The sequence below is a fragment of the Glandiceps talaboti genome, chromosome 7, assembly GCF_964340395.1.
Source record: "Glandiceps talaboti chromosome 7, keGlaTala1.1, whole genome shotgun sequence".
Classification (NCBI taxonomy): domain Eukaryota; kingdom Metazoa; phylum Hemichordata; class Enteropneusta; family Spengelidae; genus Glandiceps; species Glandiceps talaboti.
Genome location: NC_135555.1, coordinates 6303872 through 6311393, shown reverse-complemented (window position 1 = coordinate 6311393; position 7522 = coordinate 6303872).

Below are 7522 nucleotides of genomic sequence, written 5' to 3'. Positions count from 1 at the left end.
TTTTGTTTGTTTGTTTGTTTGTTTTCGTAAACATAATAAACTAAGCCTGAGTGCCCTGTGACGCGTCAGTCCATTTTTTGAAATTGAATGTGTACAATCGTGCATTGCACTGAGTACCACACTTCTACATGTCATTTGGGAATAAACACTTGAACAAAGGAAATTTGCTGAACTACATGCAAACCTACCTCCTGTCACCAGAAGATAACTTGTTAAGGAAATTATATTCCCCCTTTCCCCTTCCATGAAGGCTTTAAAGGCACAATCATGTCGAATTGGACGTGAAGACAACTAAAGCTATATAAAGTAGGTCCTGAATTCCATGAATACAAAGAAAGATGCTTTCAAAAAGATTACACCAAAGAGAGAACATTGGGTTTGAATCAAAGCCCTTTAAATTGAGGGGTGCTATCGCAGTGAAATAACTTCTCTTTTTGCTGTACTTTGATGTCAGGCGAAGGCATCATGGAAACAGAGTGATAAAAGGGACGTGATACAGATAAGGACCTGTACCCGGGGAAAAAAACTCTCTTCTCTTTCAACTTTCAACATTTTATCGGTTACTCCTGTGGCTTGTGTGGTATATACCCGCGTCTTAAAATCTTCAATGCGCTAAGGAATCCTCTGCTTTTTGATAAAATATATGTTTCTGCATAATTATTTTATTTTACTCTGACAGTTATCCCCTATTTTCTTTCACCATAATTCAACATTTTATCATCTACTTTCAGGTATTCTTCATCGACTTGTAAAAGTCCGCCTACTTCTTAAAACATATTCCAAAAATCAGCCACGCCTCGAGTAATATTTGACAGTTACCCTATGTATTGTAATACCACTGTTATAAGTGTTCTCAAGATTTTAAGATGTTTAGTGTATCCTAAGTTTTGTATCGTAGGTCATTGACCTTCCACATTTTGTTGCAGTGTACATAGATGCGTACGATCGGCTGAGGCTTGGTGCTGAAATAAAATGAACTTGAACTTGCAATTGTAATATCGGTGACATAGTCAACGACTTGTTGCTAGTAGCCTATATCAATTCTTATGTGGCAAAAATGAAGAAAAAAAATGGTTATTTTTGATAACATGGCTACAGACAAAATGGTAGGTCGGTCGAGTTTTCATGATTCTCTTTTTAAAATTATTTTTGAAAAAATTGCTCCAACCCTAAGAGTGCGTGTCGCAATACTTGTGTGGCATAGTTGATGAGGTGTAAACCACGGAATATGTAAATGAAGACATGTATTTGTTAAATAGATTAATATGCAAATTAGACTTATCGTTCATTCGGTTTGTAGAGAAACACGTTATGCAAACTGTTGTAGTCTAGAAAGACCTGGTTTCTCTCTGGAATACGATTTTTTTTTTAAAAAAGGGACTACAGATGAGGCAAAGGCACGAAGGTGTACACGGAAATAAAAGTAAATAGTTGTTAGCTTTATGCATGCAAAAAAAAATGTTTATGATCGGGGCTTACACTCAGTAGGGTCGGTCAGGTGGTGGAAAAAAAACTGTTGGCCTAATGAGGATAATTGTAATGTAAAATGGGGGACAGGGGGCGCGGTGCTAGTGAAGCAAACTACCAGAATCTCAAGTAGAAACAGATGCCCCTACAGAATGACTCCAATGTCATCGACGTATGCCATAACCAATCTTTAATGTAAGTTTGGTAAAAAGGACTTGACATATACATAAATCAAACTGTAATTGCTGCACTTGGTGTTTGCAAGGTGATATAAGCATGATAAGTGCGTAAGTGTTGGGATAGACTGCAATGTGTAGAACAGTTTATTATAACAGCTTGGTACTTCATACATTGCTAGGGTTTGTATGAAAATGCTGAAAGTTTTTTTTTCAAAATGAATAAACGGAGTCACGTGACTGGAGAACATGATGTTAACTCTATTCTATGAAAAAAAAATTGGAAATGACTTCGCACACAATAAAAATCTGTTTATTAAAGTCATTTATTTTCGACTCACTCAGTCAATCTTCCTCCATCATGATGAATGCTTCATCTTAGGAAATGGTTTATCTGCGGTCATTCACAATCTGACATAATTGCCTGTAGACACAGGCTATATGGAAAATTAATCTGACAAACTTCATATAAATTCAAGTGAAGTCGAAAGTAACTGATTAGTGTAGATCGCGTTTCTTTGCAAATGAGTTTCTTGACACCACATGGTTCGCTATGATTACACGTTGGAAGAAAAATATCGCACTGGGTGCACGAGACGTAGTTTTCATGTTGTATAGGGATATTTGTAGGCTAGTAAATGCGTTTATTGAAAGTTTTTGTAGTATTTTTTTTAAATGTCACATATGGCATATTTTCTATGAATTGGTTGAACATGAAACTGTACAAACAGTGTATGATGACTCTGTCTATCATGTGTCCGTCACAGCACGTACGCCATAAATATACGATATGATTTGCAAAGTGCGTTCGCTCTCTCGTAAATCTTCCTTGTTTTGAGGTCGTTATAAAAGTAGATATTCACTGTTGGTTATTCGCCGCGTGTGGCGTGGGTTGATAGGGTGACGGTAGAATTCGAAACGTTTTCCTAGTCATTGGTGATGGAGGATACAAACTACCGGGGCCCATGACTCATGCCCTGACCTTTTCAACCTTCTAGCGTGATACCGCGCGTTACTGTTACTGTGAACGCGCCAGGCGGCTGCAGCGATATGGGGACTCGCAGCAGAGATCTGAATGTACTCTCTCGCCAAGTGCCAGGGCTAAGGCAGGTCCCTAGCTGGTCGACGAGTGTGGCCTAACGCTACAAGTGGGAGGAATTCTCTTCCCCGGTATGCACAAGTTTGACATGCGTGTTTTGTCAATTTCCATGATTGTCTTGTCAGAGCTGTCATAAGCCGCGGTCAGGGACCTATTAAAAATCAGCTGAAAACCACGCCTAAGAAATCGGACCCCGTCACCATGGGAATGCTTGGTAATGTCTAAGTCTCATGAGAATTTTTCAATCACGGTCGACGGTTATGATTGGTCAGTTTTTCGACTCCTTGGTGTTACTTAATCGACCTTTTGGTTTCCAGTTTCCGCGACTGTTTTCACAAAAATGGTAAATTCTCAGCATTTCGCCGCAACCGATATCTCACCCGATCAGCTGGCGCGAAGAACACATTATCTAACTCCAGGACTTGGCGCCTATCAACTTTCCACGTTCCATCGTATCATTTTTTGAAAGTACTGACTACGAAAATTGTTTAATAGGTATGAATCTCCTAATGTCTGAGAGATCTGTCACCAGGCTAAGTAGACTTTGGTGTAGGCGATGTTTATTATTGCCCATTTCTCTAATAGTTCACGCTGATTGGAAAACACTGTAACCATAGCAATTATCGCACGTCCAAATATACAAATTGTATTTTGAATTATCGCTTTGGGTCCTCAACCTGGGCGACCAGTATATTTAATTTTATAGTTAATTTCTCCCCAGGTTGTCATTTAAGGTTTCAACGCCATAAGGATATAAACAAACGCCATTGAAAGTTTCCTTGAAAAGAACACAGTACGTGTGTAGATGTGGGTTCGATGCAGGGAATAAAAGAGCAGCAGAAAGTTCTCTAAAACTTTGCAGTAAACGTCGATATTATGCTAATGTTTATGTTTTCGACCAAAAGCTTTGACCAATGGATGGAACATTGTCTTTCAACGTTGCTGGATGTGATTTGTTGAATGAAACCATAGTCAACAAAACTACTACTTCACCTCACCAACATCATTTTATATCAAACTAGTTCCATTCCAGCAAATGTATAATAGAACGGTATATTATTTAGGGGGGAGCTGAGGGATGAACAAAGGTAACATCTATGGTTCTCTTAAGAAAGACAGAGTCACTGTCAGCGCCAAAACAGTTAGTTGTGATTTTGCTCTTGCTCTTCCCCTACCACACAAAAAAAGAAACGCAAATTGAAATCCTCACACGATTGTCTAGGTTAGATAGATTCCCCGTGGATAAATCTATTGTATGATTCAAAGCTGCAATTGGAACGGATTTTTAAAAAATGTTTTGTTAGGTACAATAACTTACTCTGAATATCGTTCACCGTGAACATAATCGCATCACCAGGGGATAAAGCGCATTTTTGAAGCTGCATACACGATAAATCAAATCAAATTGATTTTGGGGTCCGCACCAAAAAAATCAACGCCCTCAACGGCGATCACGATTTAAACCTGTTTCTGTACTGCTTACAGATAATATCTACCAATGGTTAACATGTCTAATTATTGGTATTTTAACATTTTTCAGTGAATGTATTATGATTGTCTGATCAGAAAGTGATACCCCAATTACACCAGTACAGTTTTAACATGTTGACAAATTCAAAACCGAGATATCACTCAAGAATCAAACTACACTACTACAGAAAATATTGACCACTAATTAACAGATACAACGTTTTTTATTATAAGTAACTGGCCAATTTCTATTGACTATATCTTTGGATATTTTACATAAAAATATTCTTTTTGCAGCTAGTGTAGTGAACGAAACAGTACACATTTTACGAATAATCCTTCCCACTTTTTTCTTATCATTATATTGAGGCGGTGTTTCAAAGAACTTAAAAAAAAAATATTAAAATGTGATTTTGCAAAAATTTGCTCTTCAATGACGTCGCATCGTGTAATAACTATTATCTTAAGTGATATCCCTAGAAGGATAATCTAATCCCCCTCATCACCCCTTTTCTATTTTTTTCTTTACGTATGATAGTGGCAATGTCAAGATATCCCATTGGAAGATACAATAGCCAATATCCCACACAACATGCATGACTTAAACCTACCACAGGTGAAGACTGGAAATGGCAAAATCCCGAAAATTGAGGAAATTATAAATAATGGCGATTCTAAACATTTCAACTTATACGAGAACTGCAGAACCGATGACGTCATAATAAGCACTTGATGTTATGAAGTAGAACAACTATAACATTTATCCCATATATACTGTTCGAACGCGTACAACTTTACAATAGCTTGCGTAAGATACAATTAAGCAATACATTTCGACACCTGGGGAGAGATGGACTACCACAAGGTTTTCTACAATTGAAGACGTACACCCTTGTACGTCAATGTTCGTACACGTATACCACAGGTTACCATTGACGGTTTCAAGGAAGTCACATGTTGATTTGTGTTCGTTACTATCGCGAGATATATATATATATATATATATATATATATATATATATATATATATATATATATATATATATATATATATATATATATATATATAACTCGGTGAGTATCAATCTGCTAAGATATATATATGCCACTGCGGTATAGAGCACTGTCTTAGCAGATTGATACTCACCGAGTTATATATATATATATATATATATATATATATATATATATATATATATATATATATATATATATATATATATATATATATATATATATATATATATATATATATATATATATATATATAAACAAAAAACACTGGCTTTGTTTTGACAAGTCGTAGAGTACGGCCTCCAGTAAATTTAACATCGCATGTCACTCAGACCGAGCGGACGTAACCAAGAGTAAATAATTACGCCATGTATCGAAATACGAAAATTCAAGTGTTATGGCAGTCGTTTGACGAAATGAACATTTCTATAGGAGTTTTGAAGATCTTTGAATTGTGGTTTTTCATCCACCAACTTGATTACGGATGAAAATGGGTGTTGTTCTTGTAGTCGGAAATCGTCATAACATTTCCGAATGTAATATAGTGAAACGATATATTATTAGTATTTACCAGTATAGGAGGTTGTTTGATGAAATCGAATACATTACACTGTTGTGCCACTGACTGTGTGTAAGATGAAAAGTATAGTGAACTGAGGAAAAAATCATCATCATGGTAGCAGGAAGAAAATGTTGTAGAAAACATAAATCAGTTGAAATTAATATGATGAGGAGATGTAAACAAAGCAGCGTAACTTGTTTGACCTACTGTCCCCTTGGCATGTCTCTGACACCCTAGTGGGTTCATGAAGTTCGGTATCGTTTCAACGTACGCCAGGGCGATCTGATTCGGGTCGTAGGTAGGCTGCTCAGGGACACCGTGACGTATTATTGCATCATAATGTTGTTTTCCTAAGGAAAATGTCACACGAATCCTGCTACTACAAATGTATCAATATACGCTACATTCTATAAAGACAACTTTTCATTAAGGTAGGGGATATGTATTCAAGTCATACCGTTATTATATTTAGCTTCTAGACAAGATCAACAATTTAAGAAATACCATGCATCCCTATGGGCTCCCCCCCCCCTCGTCACAACCATTCACGGTTTTACCAGGCTTCCATATCAAGCTAACGTTGTTCATCACCGTTACCATAGAACAGAGAAAAAAAATCTTTTTAGCATATTTTAATACCTGATTCCAAACCACTGATTTATGTTACGGCCTAATAGAAAAGTTGTCCGATTCCGGTTACCCGACCCCACCTAATTTTTCACGCCGACCCTAAACTTTTTTTTACGCATTCAAGAAAAAAAATCGCGAAAATCGTGAAGTCTCGCAAGAAATAGTGGATGCGGAAACTGACACCAACTTAAAAATGACAATATAAATCTGTTCTTCCAATCTGTAATGGCTGTACATCTGATAGAAGAAACCAATGACACAGAGACCATATGGAAAACAATGGAAAACATAACTACCTGAACTAGACACTCACATATGAAAAAAAAAAATATTTAAAAAAATCTACCTACCCCACCTATTCTAAAATTGAATGTAATTTGAACCACACAATTTTGTTTACGCCTTATACAGTGATTTGGTTAATCCCTTAGAGTTTCTAAAGAATACTGACGTTTCTATAAAAAAAAATAACTACTCAATACATACTGAAAAAGGTCAGGTATGAGACCTTAGGCATAGGCGATTTTAATGTACCCACGGATATCCTAACTATTTCCCTCCATCTTTCTATTTCACCGACTTACATTGACAACGAAACACAAGGTCGACTTTTATCGTTCGTGAGGACACATGTCTATATTAGCCCACACTAAATATGTTGATGCCGCCGGACACTTTTCAAGACATCAGCGCAACTAAAATATTTTTCTTTCATTAAGAGAAAGTTTTAACGTGTCTGACATGTTTTCCCCGGGGGATACATCAGTAAGACCGATAGTCAAGAAAGAAGGTAACTAATACACTCAGGAATAATACTTCACAAAGTTCAAGTTTACTGCTGACAATTTCATTTCAAGGGTGTGTGTATGTATTCATAATTGTGCGTGGGTGAGAGGGCACGTATCATGTATATAGCAATATATTTCATTCTAAGTCCCTATCTGTCGGATACAGATTAAAATACACATGATAAGTTTTCGCAATGTATTTTCTATATAAGGCTTATATAGTTATATATAGTTATATGTAGTTATGTATATAGTTACAACTAATTATTGATAAATGGGTTTCAAATGTTAAAACCTTATACACGAAAGGTTCTGG